This window comes from Camponotus floridanus, unplaced genomic scaffold (genome assembly GCF_003227725.1).
Source record: "Camponotus floridanus strain SB8 unplaced genomic scaffold, Cflo_v7.5 scaffold30, whole genome shotgun sequence".
NCBI classification, from domain to species: Eukaryota; Metazoa; Arthropoda; class Insecta; order Hymenoptera; family Formicidae; genus Camponotus; species Camponotus floridanus.
This window is the reverse complement of record NW_020229437.1, coordinates 1,107,870-1,124,448: the sequence shown is the minus strand read 5'-3', so window position 1 is coordinate 1,124,448 and position 16,579 is coordinate 1,107,870. Positions and strand designations below refer to the sequence as shown.

General features: G+C 30.2%; 1 protein-coding gene across 3 annotated transcripts in view; it reads right to left on the bottom strand.

The window, feature by feature from the left end:
* Positions 1–16,579, bottom strand: part of LOC105248964 (prolactin-releasing peptide receptor) — a 53,603-nt gene that overhangs the window by 9,816 nt on the left and 27,208 nt on the right. The window contains exon 3 of one of the 3 annotated variants that reach the window (XM_025410263.1): positions 9,263–9,279. The exons of 1 other annotated variant lie outside the window; for it this stretch is intronic. The gene's annotated coding sequence lies outside the window, so the exon portion shown is untranslated. Of the gene's footprint in view, positions 1–9,262; positions 9,280–14,550; positions 14,618–16,579 lie in introns of those variants that run through there. One more of the 3 variants, XM_025410262.1, reaches the window with a different exon arrangement.

Below are 16,579 nucleotides of genomic sequence, written 5' to 3'. Positions count from 1 at the left end.
ATTTCTACATTATATAACAATTAACTTAATAATATTAATTATATCTTATAGCATATATTTTTAGCATTGAATGGCAAATAATTATATTTAATTGTGTTTATCAAGAATTCTCTAAAATATCTGAATATTTTTTGGAAATCAACAAATTTTTAATTTTGCGAAATAAATTTCTATCAGTTTTTAAAAATTTTTGAAATTTTTAAAATTGAAGTATTTTTTTATTGAAGTATCCAATTACGTAAAAAATTTTTATTCACATATATCATCTTTTATACAATATGATACGATTTCAAAACGAAACAATATCATATCATGATGATATCTTATCAAAATTCACATTCCGTTTGAACAAATCTATAGTATGATCGACGGTTTTGTCTCTCTATTCCCCATTTAACGATCCGGACGTTTTTTTTCTTTGTTTTTTCGAGAGGCAATCGATATCTTTGTCAGTTTCGCTGCGTGCACTATTGAGCAGGTTCGGGTTCCGTTTACTGATTTCACAGGTTGCCGGATGCGTTTTCACGGTAGAGCTGCACGCAGTACAAAGCGCGATTGATAACAGAATGCTCACGAAACACAGCGACGACCTATTGAAAAGCGTTGTGTGAATCGCTAACTGCGACTCGAAACGTCATAAAGCAGCTCCCTCACTTGCGCCTTCAATTACATAAGTCCTCATGACGTACGTGTTCACGCGAAGGAATCAATAGTATATTGCGTATCGGTCAATCGGGCGCAAAAGACGAAAAGCAAGAGATTGGAGTAAATGAGAAAGAATATATAAATTCAATCGAATGAGAATTGTACTTTTACCGAGAAGAATTGATTACTCTAAATAATTAAAACATGGAGTAAAATTCTAATTTATACAAATTATAGAATAAATAATGATGAATTTTAACTTATTCTTCTTAAAACATTTATTAAAAAAATGATTTGCATATTTCATTTATTTTGGGATAATTTTACGATAAAAATAAAGAAGATAAATAAAAATAAAGAAGATTGTTGTGAAACATTTCTATTATAACTAAAATGTTTTTTTATTTCTATTGAATAAATATTTGTAAAACACTAATAATTTTCCTTTTCATAAAATTATTTCAAAAAAGACATAAGATATTTTTTCCCCTATGTAATGATATTTTGTAGAAAAAAATATATCTGTCATAAACAATAAATCATAAATAATAAATAAGAATTTTTAAATTAATCAAATTAATCTTGATTTAATCAAAAGTTCATATTTTCCAGTAAGAAAGTTAATTGCATATTTAATCTTATGATTATGCAGGAATTAACAAACATAACGCGTGTATATATGCAAGTATATTCATCGAAAACATCAAAGATTTTGATGCTTAAAATGAGTAGTAAGGAGAGAGATTAATATATAGAAAATAAGAGAAAGAGAAGAAGAAAATTTACTTTATTCATTTTATGAAAATTTTTATGAAAGAGTCATCTGCATATTTTTTTTTATCGTGTTAAGTATATTTGACTGAGAAGTAAAAGACCACCAAAATCCGTTTAACATCCTAGCAGAAGATACTTTGGCGCTTCGGTAAATCGTTTATGGCGAAACTTAGTTGTGCTCTAATGCACTCAATTACCATGAACTATCCGGAACTATTAAATACGAAACTGCGAACATTCGGCGCGCGAGTAATTTAAAGACGATATAAACGCGATCCCCTTTGCTGACTGGCCGGTATAAGATTATACATGCTTGAGAAAATCAAGGCCAGTCTTGTATAAACTATGCCATAAATGTAGCCGTATTGCGGTTGCAAGGCTGGTAGATCGCACATGCCTCTGTGTATGACGTCTTTATGTAGATGTTTATGGGTATACATCCGAGCTACATTAGGAAGATGAAAAATCGCGAAATAGTACACGAAATAGTATATGTGACAGTCAACATAGCGACATATTTGTAGCTAAAATTTAGGAGGCGCTCACGATTATGATGCGTAAAAACTACCTTATTTCTCAAACATCGTTCGAAATTACTTTCACAGCTTTGAACAGCCCTCGTATATAAAAGTAGAAATTTTAAAATAAAAATGTCTTATTTTTGTGTTATTTTCATAAAAATAACATAGAATGTCAATAAAATACGTCATTAGGAAATAAATATAAAGCAGTTTACAAAAAATTGGTAATTATTATTTCGAATATCTAAATGGCTGTAGAATTTTTATATATGCATCGTTATATTGAGTTTGTCATCATATGTGTAAACAGAAATTTAAAGATTATAAAGTCAATTTTAGACGATTCATAATTTGTTCCAGAGAATTTGAAATAGAACTCTATAAATTTATATATTGTACGTACACATTTCTATATATAAATTCTGATAGTTTTATATGATTTTTTCCAATGTTTTTTTTTTATATAAATTCTGATAGTTTTATATGATTTTTTCCAATGTTTTTTTTTTGTATTATACAAAAATAAAATGATAAACAAAGTTCTATCCGCTGTATTTTTCCGCGATTGTCTAAAGCCATGTATGATTTAGTTCTAAATGAAACTATTTTCTCTACATTTACTTACAATTTATTATTACTAACAGGAGGGATGACTACCAATATCCAATTTATTGTGAGATAGTCGATAACAGAAGCAAACTAATTATTTTTATCAATTATTCTCGAAATTGAACCAGAACAATCCTTCGAGAAATCCTCGAAATCAGTCGGGCGCCACGAAGGTTCGCTTCTTATTTAATTCGACGACGCATTCGATGGCGATTGTTCGATTTTCTTCGCGGCAGCATTCATCGATGCTGAACGAAATTCAAGTGCTAGAGCTGAGTGGCTAATCCTCTCGGTCGCAGGGGCTGATAACCAGATGATAACCAGCTTTTATCCATTAAATCCATTAACGCCGCCGGCGGATAATCGGTTTCTGCGGCGCCGTATTGACGGCGATCTGTTAGGATTTGTACCATAGGGTCACGATTGACCGAATCAATTGACATTTGCACAGTATTCCTAGAATTTCAATTATTATTCAACAGATTTAAAATTAAATTGATTTGTTTTTAATAAAAATAGTTAACGGAAAAATTAAAATGAAATAGTTATGGAAATAATTATATATTTAATCAATCAAGTTATACAAAACAATTTCAAATGTTTAAAGCGATCTTAATGTTAAATAAATATAATTTAATTTCAAAAAATTGTATTATTTACTTTATTGCTATGAGAAAAAGAATAACAACTCTGTTTTCATTTTATACAATTTATAGAACAAAAATTCTTTTTAATTTACGACAATTTGCAATTCTAAAATTGTAATTCTAAAATAGCGAGTTAATTTCAATTAATTCAGATTGGTAATAAATGTCTTCACAATGAGAAACATGCTGGGAATATTGCTGTAGCGATATATTGTAGCTTGGTATGCGCAATAAATCGTGCATCATTAGTTTCATGATGCTAAAGCACCTAATTTTCTTTCTTCCTGTACACGTAATTACTATCTAAAGCCACGTGCTACAATGTATCATGGTACAAGGTACTTATACAGAGTGTCGTAAAATCAATTATTATAATACAATAATATTATAATATTTTCTTTATTGAATTTTGAAAGTATCTTGTCTTAATGAACAACTGAATATCAAATGGTGAAAATTTCACATAAATAGGGTGATCTTAATAATAAAATCTCAACATAATTTCTTTTTATTTAAAAAATGTGAAAAAGATGTGTTTTATGAACACCTTGTACAACAAGCGTTGCCTTCTTAAGAAAACGCGAAAGTTATCACAGAATATAAATCGGCTCGAGAAGAGTCGGAGTGAAATTCGTCTGCCACTTTACTGTGCGAAGAAGCAGATACGAGATGGGTTATCGCGTGGAAAAATGAGAATCTTCTTGATCCGGATATATGATAATCCGTTTGTTTTCATTAAAATAACACCGATTACTATCCACTATTCGTGCGATTTTTAGGAACATGCTTTGCTTCTTTAAAAAAGCAGCAACAAATGATATAAATCAAGAGCGACTGAAAAGGGGAGAGAAAGAGAAAGGAAGGGGAAGAGAGAAGGAAAAGTATCCTGCCTTACGAGGCGATGAAGTTTTCGACTAAGCTTGTAATCCCCTTAGAGAGGTAATTCTGATAAGCCAACTCGGGACTGGAATTATTCATCGGATAGCGATAAATTAAATAATGAATTTTAGAGTGATTTTTTTTATTAGAGTGATTTTATTTGCAAATGCCATCTATTTGTTTATGCAATTTTTTATCATTTTTTGCTCTGTCAATCATTTTAGAAATAAATACGCGAACAAAAATTCTAATTTTTAACATCATTTGAAAAAGGAAAATTTTATGTCTAACATAATTTGCTAACTTTCTCTTCAAAATTTTTAATTAAAATTTAAAATATATATACACGCGTGCGCATTTTAGATATTGTAAGAAGAGATTGATTCTAAATTATAATTACGAAAGTTATTACTAAAATTAAGCTTTATATATTTATTAGCCGAATATGTCTCATATATTTTTTTGTTGGAACTTTTTATTGAATAAAATATGAGAAGAATTGGAATCTATTAATAATGTCAATATTCGTTGTGTTTAACATCCTGCTAACCGTATATTTTTTATTCAGATCTTTTTTTGTCGTATAAATATTTAAAAAGCTATGTCAGCGATTTTTTCACTTTTTTTTCGCGATGACAGCTTAATTTCTGTGCTAGCAGGTTGTTTTATTTTCCTGCTGGCAGGCTATTCAGTTCCGTGTTTAAAGAAACTATATATCTTAAGAAAAAATAAATTATAGAGGTATTATCATTGATTTTTCTCTTATAAAAAATTCTATTAATTTTAAATGTGCCATTAATTTAAGATATAGATCTGAATAAGTACTTATTTAAAGTTATACTGTTTTTAATATAATAATATCAATGTTAAATGTTCATATTGATTAATCTTTATAAATGATCAATCGTTGTAAAAATAATTACTTAATAAATTATAACCTTTTTTTCTTAACGACATAAACTTTTAAAATAATACTCATATTATTGTTTTGTTTTTAATTTTAACAAAATAATATTTAAATGCATTTTAATGCATTTTAATATATTTTCCTCCTTTACTAATATAACTTTAAATAGTATATTATCTATCTCATTTACCTAATTAATTCTTCTATAGTGTAGTACTTTATCTTCTATCCGTGACAATTGTTATCATTAATTTGCATTAAGGAATCTGCTTCTCTAACGAATTCTCCGAAGATATTGTGTAGGGGCGTCAAAAGCTTTACTTTGCGTTGTAATGTTTTTCAATATTACACGAGAAGGATTATAGAAAGATTTTCAGAGGATGGAAGAAAAAATAACCGATGTATAAAGTAATCACATTACTAGAGGCTGATTAAATGATACAATAATAAAAAATAGTAGCTTCTCACTAATACAATCATTAAAAGCAATTCTCTCTCTTCTCTCATTCTCTCACAAATTAAATTATCCTATCATTTAATTTCAACGCAGTAGTTGGACCGATTTCAGTAGAATCCAAAGATATTGGTCAGACTAATTTCCGCAGGACTAGTATATTGGTCAGACCGAAGTCCTCTGTGGTTTCTCTTGTACTTGGCTGCCAACTATGCACAATTCTTGGCCAGAATGTACTTCTAAATTGATGAAATTAAATAATTCTCCATAATTCTATATGTGATTGTATGATTTATATATTTCTAATATTATATTAAAATTAATGTGCTTATACCTATACATATACAATAAAATAATAATAAATTAAATGAGATTACAGAAGCACACACGCATAAAATCTCATTTAATGATACATTTAACTACATTTGAGAAGTTGAAAAGCCATGTAATGTTACGCTGTATTTTTAATTTCGAATCATTTTCATGTTAAATTATTTTAGTCGAAATATCGATATTTTCCCGTTCAGAATAATTTAACAGTTTTTGGTCGACCGAACTTGCCGAACAATCACGTGTCGTTATTAAACATTTTGCAACAGCGCAATGTATCGATTAATTCGTTTTCTAAATTACTCCTTGCTTCCCGCAAAATTAAATAACACCTACATATTTCCTGTCAGCAACATCATGCGGTGAATACAGAATCTAGCAAGCGTACAAGTGTGTAGTAATCGCAAACCACTTTGGCATACATACCAACCGCATTCGCAACTGCCCGATAACAAGACAATACCAAAAGATGGGAACATGAAATAGCGATTTGTGTGTCATGGCCATTATTGTGTCGTTTAACAATCGTGTATCTATTTGAAAGTATAGGTATTTTATTATCAATGTAAAGTACAGCGATATTAAATTATTTTTCACATCTTCGTGAAAAGTATCATGATGGATGATAATTACTATAAATATATGAAAAATCGTTTTTTAATTCGTTTTGTAAAAAGTAGCATCTGGCCAACGTATTTCGTATTCTTCGTTTATACAAACGTATATTTTAAATCTTTCTTGATACAAATGATAAAGCGAACGATGAAAATAGCGCCGAAGATAGATATAATTACGCGATTCAATTCATTTCATGTATGTATTATGAAGATTATCCTTGATATTCTGCGTAATTACATTTTGTCGAATCTCGATAAAAGTTGCCGGTGCTCAAACATTCCATTACAATTTTGTGACATTAATTGATTAAAAAAATATTTATTAGAAAATATTATTCTTAACGATAAAAACAACATATATACATGTATATTACATAAAAGTTATTTTACAAGTCTAAAATTACATTGTTGTTGAAAGATTGTTCAGTCCATTTTTAAAACATCTTCATGTTCCATGCTATTTTTTCGATTTATCCTTCATGCTTCATGCACGAAAGACGATTGGATTTTGAGAACTGACAAGCAGTCGCTCGAGAATCGAAGAGTTTCTATTCGTGCTCGTCGGCGCGTTCGAAATCCTGCTGTCGTCTAATGAAAAAGGCAAAGTTATGGATCGACACCTCGTACTAGCCGAGTCAACTCCGAGGTCGCATTTTTTTCCACGCTAAGAGAAGTTAATGCTATGAAAAATATAGAAGTTTCAATTTTCACATGTCACAGGAAGGAAAACCTATCATCCTTTGATCTCGATAAAGGAAAATGATTGTTCTAACTGATAATATCCGTATTTGAATCTCTTTGAAACACTCTTTTTCTTTCTCTTTTTACTAGTGAACGAGAAACATTAAAGTCATTAATTCTATTTTATCGGTTTTCGACATTTTATGCTTTTTTATTCATACTTTGAAACACTATATACGCATAATAAGATACGTATAATAAGATTATTCTTTAAAAGCCTCATTTTGATATAATTGATATCGCATATGATATTTTTACATATATATCTTATTTCTAATTTTATTTATTCCAAAAGCAAATAAATGTATTGGCGCTTTTAATACTTTAAAGAATAATTTACATAACAATTTATTTTAATTATTTTTAAAGAATTGTACACAATACATAAATTAGTAATTTTTATAAAGAATTAGAATTAGCGAATTGATTAGACTTGCAAAGAATCTGTAAACAATTTAGTATAATGTATTAATTTATTTTTGCAAAGAATATAACATACACTGAGAAAAAAAGTTGTTAATTTGACTAAACCGTTCAACTAAATTATTATTTTTTTTAAATTGAAATATTTAACTATTTAAATTAAATATTTAAATTAAATAATACATATTAAATTTAACATGACATCTATTTAACTTAAATATTTAAATATTTCAATTTAAAAAAATAATAATTTAGTGAAACGGTTTGATTTAACTTTTTTTCTCAGTATAGCCGTAGAGTTTTTAATAATGAATATCTAATTATAGTAGCTTATCACAGAAACTTCCTTTTTTCTCATATAAAAAGGAAGAGCATTAAGATGTATTTATTTTTCTTAATTATCTTTGAGAGAAACCTTTGTAATTGAATATTTACTATCCTAATGTTCATTCTAATGTTTTTTTTTCAATTACATGTACTTTCTAGCTCGGGAATAAAGCATTTAGACACGTATATTTATACGAACATCTTTTATCATTAGGAGAATTGACATTTCTAAAGTCGAGACCATATATCTTGTATAGCTGGAGCGAAAGGCTCAAAAGGGCACGATCGGCATTAATTAAAACCATCGAGCATGTCGAGCGAGCGACGGCTATCGTCCCTTCGCGACCCTATATCGCTTTTACCAGCGAACAAACAGTACTGTTGCTATCAACGACTATGCTTGTTGTGTGTTCGCACTCTCGCGCCCTTTCGCATCCCTGCGTGCCATATCTGTCGTTCGACATCGTATCTATCGTGCCTCTCGCATGCACCACAAAACGTGACGTCTGTCGATTCTCGCTCGTCATCAAAACGAGATCGATCTGGAATTGTAATTGATCGAGAGCATCTCGAGCCCTTCGTTAAAATTTCCTGTTCCTATCAATGATTAAGCCTATATTATTTATATAATATTTTCGTCTTTTTATTCTCGTAAAATTAAACTAGCTTTTCTTCTACTTTTCCAGACTTTCTATAAATTAACTTTTCCGTATTACATTGTTCGAGATATGAAAAAGAATGGAAAAATAAATCTTCGCAGATATATCTTGGAGCTGTGCTCAACGTAAGATTGTATAATAATTCGTATGCATGGTTTTTCTTCTCTATTCTTCTTCATGACGTAATACAGTAATCTTAAATCGTTATCTAAATGCATTACAAATAAGGGGATACTTTGTTACTAGCCTTGTTACTTTCTTTGTTAGCCAACTATTTTTCCGATGGCAAGCATTTATATGTTTGCGAAACTACGATCTGCGCCAGATTATACCGGCCATGGTTACTCAACGGACGTATTTGCTTAATCGCCATAAGCCATGTGCCCATAAATTGCGCGTAATCTCCATGTCCATATCGCACAATTTAATCCTCAGGTTGAGTAATGCGTTAAACAGAGAATAAGAAAGTCAGTGTCTTCTTCCTTCACGTTAATTCCTGCGCGCGTAAATTCGCGTCCTTGTAGCGATTAACATTCTATTTAAAATCTCTTTTAATGTTTTATCCTTCTCATTATTCGTACAGAGTAAAAAGTTTCTCATTTCGAAAAACTCGCATATATAGTATAACACTTGTTGGCGCTCGTCGAATTTATCGGATTATCAGGATCGCATTAATGCACTTGACATGAGCGTGAACAAAATGTCGTGGAAATAAGCGTATGCAATTTGAAGCTGCAATCTGAATACTAGAACAATAAAAGATATTATACAAAACATTTTCGTGTGAAAAAAAATTTTTTAACGGATTACAACTACACAAAAATGTCCTCGATATTCTGAATCTAATTTTTATCATGTCGCTCATTTATTAAATATATCGAATCGAATTTTCTAAGCTATACTGATTCTTTTTTTCGCGTTATTTTAGCAATGAATTAATTTATTTCGAAAATTTTTCTTCGACTGTATATACCATATGCGAGAAAAATTATTTTAAATCCATGTTATTTTTTACATCGATCTAATTTTAACGTGGAGACAATTAGTCATGAAAGCAATTAAATACGCGTCGGTTTATAATAATTACGTAAATCGGCATATAAGGCACAGATATTGGACTTTAGCCAAAACACGTTTCTGTTACTTAATTAACGAGATTCGCGATTCCCGAAACAGATAAAATTAATTATGTCTACGGATTTTCGTCTGTCATTCGTGACACGTATGTATCCTCGGCCGCGCGGAATTTATGAGATATGAAGCTTGATATACATATATATGTGCGAAATCGCTGTCATCGTTGACATCGCTTCGCATGTGGAACACTTCCAAAAGCATTTCCGCCGCGCCGAACTAACATGCATGACGTGGCATGGCCAGAAATGGCACTCCTGAGACACGTGATAGGACATGATGACTACGCCGAGAACTTCGCGAATTTATGGTGAACCTTACTTTATCATAGAGGCGCTGGAGCACAGGTGCGATAGTACCCCGTTTAACTTGCGCTCGATAATCAGGCCGGACTTGCATCGCTTGATTGCGCAAGCTGTTTCGCATACCGCGGATCGCAACAATGAACCACAAATGCCAGCAATTGCACGCAAAGGGTAGGATATTACTTAAATTAATGACACCAGTTGTGCATTAAACTGACGGCAATTATCCATTTAGAATTTGAAATTTAAATCTTAGGAATTCAGTTTCTAAAGCTTGCGACATAAACAAAAAATGAATTAATTGCATTCTTTAAATTGCTCAATAAAAAAATTCTATTATAAATTAAAATATATTATTTATATAATTTATATATAAAATATATTTTATATATTTTATTAAATATATTATTATATATTTATGTAATTATTGTTTGCGTTTTGATATAAATTTTTGATATAAATATTACATAAATTATGTGTAAATATTATTTGCGACTAAAAATCTATCTCTTTCAGTGAAAAATTCTTTGTTTTTTTCTCATCCGAGCTTTTCGTTTTTATTGTTGATTATCGCGTGTAAATATTTCGTGTACATTTTTATCACATATTATTGTAAACAATTTTATGCAAATATGTCAATAGCGTATTTATTTAATAAGCTTATCATGCAAAGAGTTATTCAATCAATATCCTTGAATATCTCTTGCATATTTATTGCAGCTATCGATATTATTATAAAAACATTTTTAAACATGTATATAAATAAATGTATATATATAACATATATACATATATATGTATATGTATTATTTTTGTTTAACAAACACAATATCTCAAGGAAATGCTTTTCTTAAAAAAATGTCACATAAACATAAACATATTTATATTTATTATATCATAATTATTCTTATCCTTTTATCTATTTATAATTCTCTCTCTTAAAAAAATTATAATGAGAATGCTTCTGTAGTAATAATTCATTGTGCATATATCATTTAGCATTCATATTATTTAAAAAACAAATATATGCGAATTCTTCTGAAAAGAATTGCAGTTGCTTAAAATTAAAAATTCAGGCGAACGAAAAAAATAACTAGATACATTACTCTAAATTATTTGATACAAGTTATTTTTTATTATATTCCCTATTCTAAAATGACCCTAAAGGGAGAAAAGGATTCATGATAATACAATACATAACAACAACAATAACAACGATAATTCACAATGTATATTGGTAGGTCGCCTCTGGAACACTACACGTAATCCATAAATCGCCTCTTGCAAGAGCGAGAGCTCCTTGTCGGCCAATGGCAAATATGCCGTTACAGGTTAACAGAATTACATGGGCTCGGCAAATTAGTGCATTCAAGGTAAACATTCGAGTAAATTTATTGCCATCCCGCGTTCCCGCACCTTCCTGCCACCGGCGCAAGAATCCTCTCACGGACATCCGTCCGTTACAGCAGTTTCAGTCCGTTTCGATGTTATACTCCTGTTAATTAAGCTTTATCCGGACAACCGTAAACTCATAACGAGCACCTTCATGAGTAGTGAGATTAACCGACAAAATAATTCCAATTTAATTTATTTTGATTATAAATGTTTGCAAAAATTTTTAATCGCTCTCACAATCTGAGAAAATGTCGACAAATGTGCATATTGATTCTTAATAATATTAATTAATTATTAATTTTTCAATATACATTGTTCGCCTGAGTTTATATGCACTTCTTTTGCAACACAACATTTTTTAGTGAGATTCTGATTTGAAATTCTGATTATTTCATTAGACGATGTAAAGAATAAATTTATAAGATTCTTATAACATTCCCGATACCGATTTACAAACAAGAACTAATTATTTCATTTTTCTTCTGAAATCGATTTTGCTCAATATTAAAATCTCATTATATATAACGTTTTGCAAAAGATCAAGAGAAATATAATTTTGGAATAATTATATTTTTTTAATTTTGAAAAGTATAAGAAATGAAAAAGATATATAATACGCGAATATATAATAAAATAATTTTTATAACAATGTAAAATGATTTTTACTTTCTCTTATATAAGCATTGCGCGTATTAAATGTACATTTCGATATAGGACTATAAAAAATTAAATCATTCTGTGTGTAATCGTTTCTCTTTCTCAGATTAAAAAATTAAATTGTCACGATAAGATTTAATTGAACCGAGTGATCCCGCCGGCAACAGAGCTTTAATTTCTCGATTCCCTTCCCAAACATCCTCAAGGCTCTTTTATTCAGTGAACCGAGTTTCGGCCTTTCAACTATCAGCTCGCTAATTAATCCTATCAGCATGACTGAATATTCAGTTGTGTTCGATGATGCGTGATAAATTCATCGAATCGGCCGAAGGATACTCAAGCGGACAAGTTAGATTAATACTAATACTATCGAATAAATACATGTATGGATCAAATATTATATGAACATATGAACATTTTTTTTACAACACAATATAGAACTATGATCTGTGTTTGTAATATGGCACGTACTATTATACGAAGGATAATATGAAGCTTGTAAACGTGATATTACAAGAGAAATATTTCGGAGCTTATCATGCCGTAAACACTCCACGCTTAACGTAAATGCTTTTAAAAAACTGTTCGTGCTGCCCGATGTATTCGTGAGTTGTTTAAATATGTATTGTTATTAATTATTCTTTCTATCAACTGTGTGAAATGCGAATTTTGCATTTGAAACGAGAGAAAGAGAGAGAGGAGAAAGACTCTTGTGTTTTTAAAATATTTTTTATAGTCATCCTATATTTTCATAATAATTAAATTACAACCTTGTGCGCATGCGCATTTACACGCGGGAATAAAATTACTTAAATTATTACAAAAAATAATATATCTCATAAATATTATCTATAATATTATAATATATCTCTTATAAAATAAAAATTACAGGAAGAATGCATGAATATTTTAGGTCTCGATAATGTCTCGACACAAAAATATAATATTATAATAATAAAATAAAATATAATATAATATAATATTGTAATATAATATAATGTTTTTTCCCATGAAAAAATATTATTATTACTATTATTACTATGTTATCTAAATTACAACATACATCTCATGTATCGTCGAAGGATGTATTTATAAAAAGTATTCTCAGCATGTACTTATAAATATTTACTTATTATCAACATTATAGAAATAGCATTTACGTATATGTTCTTTACGAAGAGGAAGAGCAGAGTAATAAAAGATATTGCCTTTGAGCATATTACAAGAAGGAGAAACTTAGCATTCTAATAGAAAATATAGCGTACACGCGTGTATAATACTAAAGGAATTATATAGAACTTCCAGTGGACGTCAGTAACAATGTTAGGTATAGCTAACCACTATTAGAACGCTTAACTATATATCCTCGTGTGTACCAGCTCAAGAGTTTAACGGGGACGAATTTACGATGAAATGATCGATCGCATGTTCGCTTGCACCATATTGCAACCTTCATTAATTCACTAATATGCAATGTAATCGTCTTTCCTCAACGGAAATATAATCTATCAGAATTTTTTAAAAACTTCAAGCTTATTTTTACCGAAAAATAAGGAACTGCAATTTAGAATAATTAAAAGCTGCGCGTCTGCGGGCGGCCTAAGATTAAACAGACGTGTTCGGAATGCGGATTCTGAATTTATGATTCTTATTCTCGGTCAGCTGTTCGTTTTGAAATTGAATAATCGAATAAAACTGGTAGGAATTCCGACTTGGCTGACGGGCTACCTTTTCCGATGGAGATAAATTTCAATTTTCCGCTCTTTATTGACAGGCTCGTTCGCGCCCGTGTTCTTTCTGCTTGGCCGCATCAGGCCGATGAACGAGATTTATATTATATCCACGTTTAGATGGGAATCGCAAACGGAATCCGATACCGAGCGCTGCAATGGAACTCGCAAATAGTGTCTGCGATCGAACATTACACGTATTTCGCTATATCACGCGATCGATCACGCGCAAGATACGAGAGACAAGTAATATTTTACAGAGGCGAAAGTATCTTAACGATTCTCCATCGAGAAGATTGGTTATTTTGCTCTCTCTCTCTCCTTCTCGAACTTCTTTAAAATCATATTTTCTTTTTGCTTTCATCTTTTTCATTTTCTTATACTATGATACATAATTAAAAACCAAAGTTTGTCTAAGTAACTGAACAGAAATTCAACAAAATTGCTATATGCTATTTTTAATTAACTTTTGATTAAAATAAAATATATATGTCAAGTTTTTTCCGTCAACCTTTTTGTTTAATAAATTCAAATATTATGCACTAATGAGAAAATTAGTAACACAACGCAGATGCGAACGGAGTCTTATGTTATTTCATTATCACGCGTGCCTACAGTCGATTAGAAATTACTAGACTCGCCATTATTATATATATATATATATATATATATATATATATATAAAAGATTGATTAATAGATATTATTTTCATATTCTCGTTTGTTCGCTATTTCATTAACGGCGACATTTGTCGCGCATACCTATCGAAAGCCAGCTGTTGCCAACGTTGCATGTTAATCAAGCAACTTCCCAGGTTCACGATATTCCACGACGTAATGTAGACGCATGTATCTCTGTGCAACCTGTAATTTACTGTGCATCAGCATCAATAAAATAATGGCGTTGGCACGAGGACCGGAAATTACACAAATTGTACGAAGCGTGTGTTGACGCGAATCCATCGTGACAAACGTTATTGCATAGGATTTGTTTAATTCGCGAGTGCATTGTACGGCACGTTAATCTACGAAATTGCAGCTTTCGTGAAAGCGATACCAGGTTTGTATTAAGATAACGCTATCAGTTAACATCAGTTAATGAATGGAGTGCTAATCGGGCGAAAATCTTAATTAAGTCTTTCAATAATGTTGATTTCAAGAAGAAATGGTATCTGCTAATTGCTTTTAGATATGTAAACGTTGTTAGTATTTTCTGGGAGAATTGTTAAATTTTAATATTAATAATTGGATTAATAAGCTAAATAATTGATTTTCACCTTTATATTGCTTTTTATTAATTAAGTTTATTAAAACTACGATTTTCTTTTGATTGATATATTTTTATTGATCAAATAAATTTACTTATTAAATATTTATTTCCTAAATGTATGTCTCTTATATCTGAATGAATTATTTTTTTCATATCAGATTTATATTTAAAACAAAAAGTGAAAAGTCGTTAACAATATTGAATAATTTTGTATCTCTATTACAATTGAGAAAAGTATTCATATAATTGAAATAATTAAAATGAAAGAATTAATTAATAAATAATTTGTTAATAATCTTTTTTTATTTCTTTTAATGGAAATTATTTTGTTTTTCCTCTTGAATTTCTCCGCGCAAAACGTCCGTTGAATTTTTTCTCCTTTGATTATACACGAGAGCGCCATTTTCTCTCATCCGAGACCGCATTGCTTCCAGACGGAGCCGTGAATAATTTATGGAATTCGAGTTGTAGGTAATGTCAGTTGCACTTGATTCGGAATAATTATGCTAAGACTAACATTTAATGAAGCGTGCAATTGCGACAGTTGTTCCTGAAAATCGCTCAACATTTATTTGAGAGAAGATCTTAATAGATCAATTTTCCAGCTTCGATGGTTATATAATAGAGTATAATAGATTGTTAAGTTCTTATGTAATATCTTCCTTAATAATTCGAGTTTGCACATTCTAAGAATAAAAATAGATAAAATTCATATACACACAGAAAAAAGAGAAAAAGATTAAATATTTCGAAATATAATCAATTTATCGATGTTACAATTTTTAATAAAATAAGAAAGAACCTACATCTCTTTTGTGCCATATCATACTATTATAATCATCATGTCAATTCCAAAATCAATTAAAAACGTAAAATATAGTGTATCATTCTTGCATGAGTTTACTTTTTTGAGTATGCTTAATTTAAAAATAGCACGCGAATGCCTTGAATAGATTTATTAAATTAATGTATAATAAGAAGAATATATATACATATATATTTTTTTTCTTTTTTGTTTGATCTCTTCTCACTTTCTTTTTGCGTCTATAACAGCGTGTGTGATGGAATTAGAGATAGCTCTGTTTGGGACACGATTTATGTTCTCTATCAAGAATCGCAACGATTGCGATCTTCGATAAGCGACGATTTACGATATTTACGATTCCGTTCGCTACGAGAATTCAATTTTGATTTTCCCAGGTGGGTGATGAAGAATATTAGTTGCGGGAGTTATAATAATTACATCAATCGTTAATTCAATCTGATGGTACTCAGCGAGAACGGCTTACATCATCAATGTAGATGAGTAGAACCGAAAAGATATTGCACATATTTGCTTGGAGATTATATTATCCGACGCGAAATTAAACTTCTTTGTTAGACCTTATTTTCATCGCCGCTGCCACTGCTTCTGTTTGCTCGGAAGTAATTTTATCGCAGCTTAGTGATCTATTTGATTAGCTGGATTCAGAAAAGAAGCATGACATTATTGCGATGAATAGGTATGAAGGTATAAAGATATATGTGTGTGTGCATTCACGCAATTTTTGCACGCA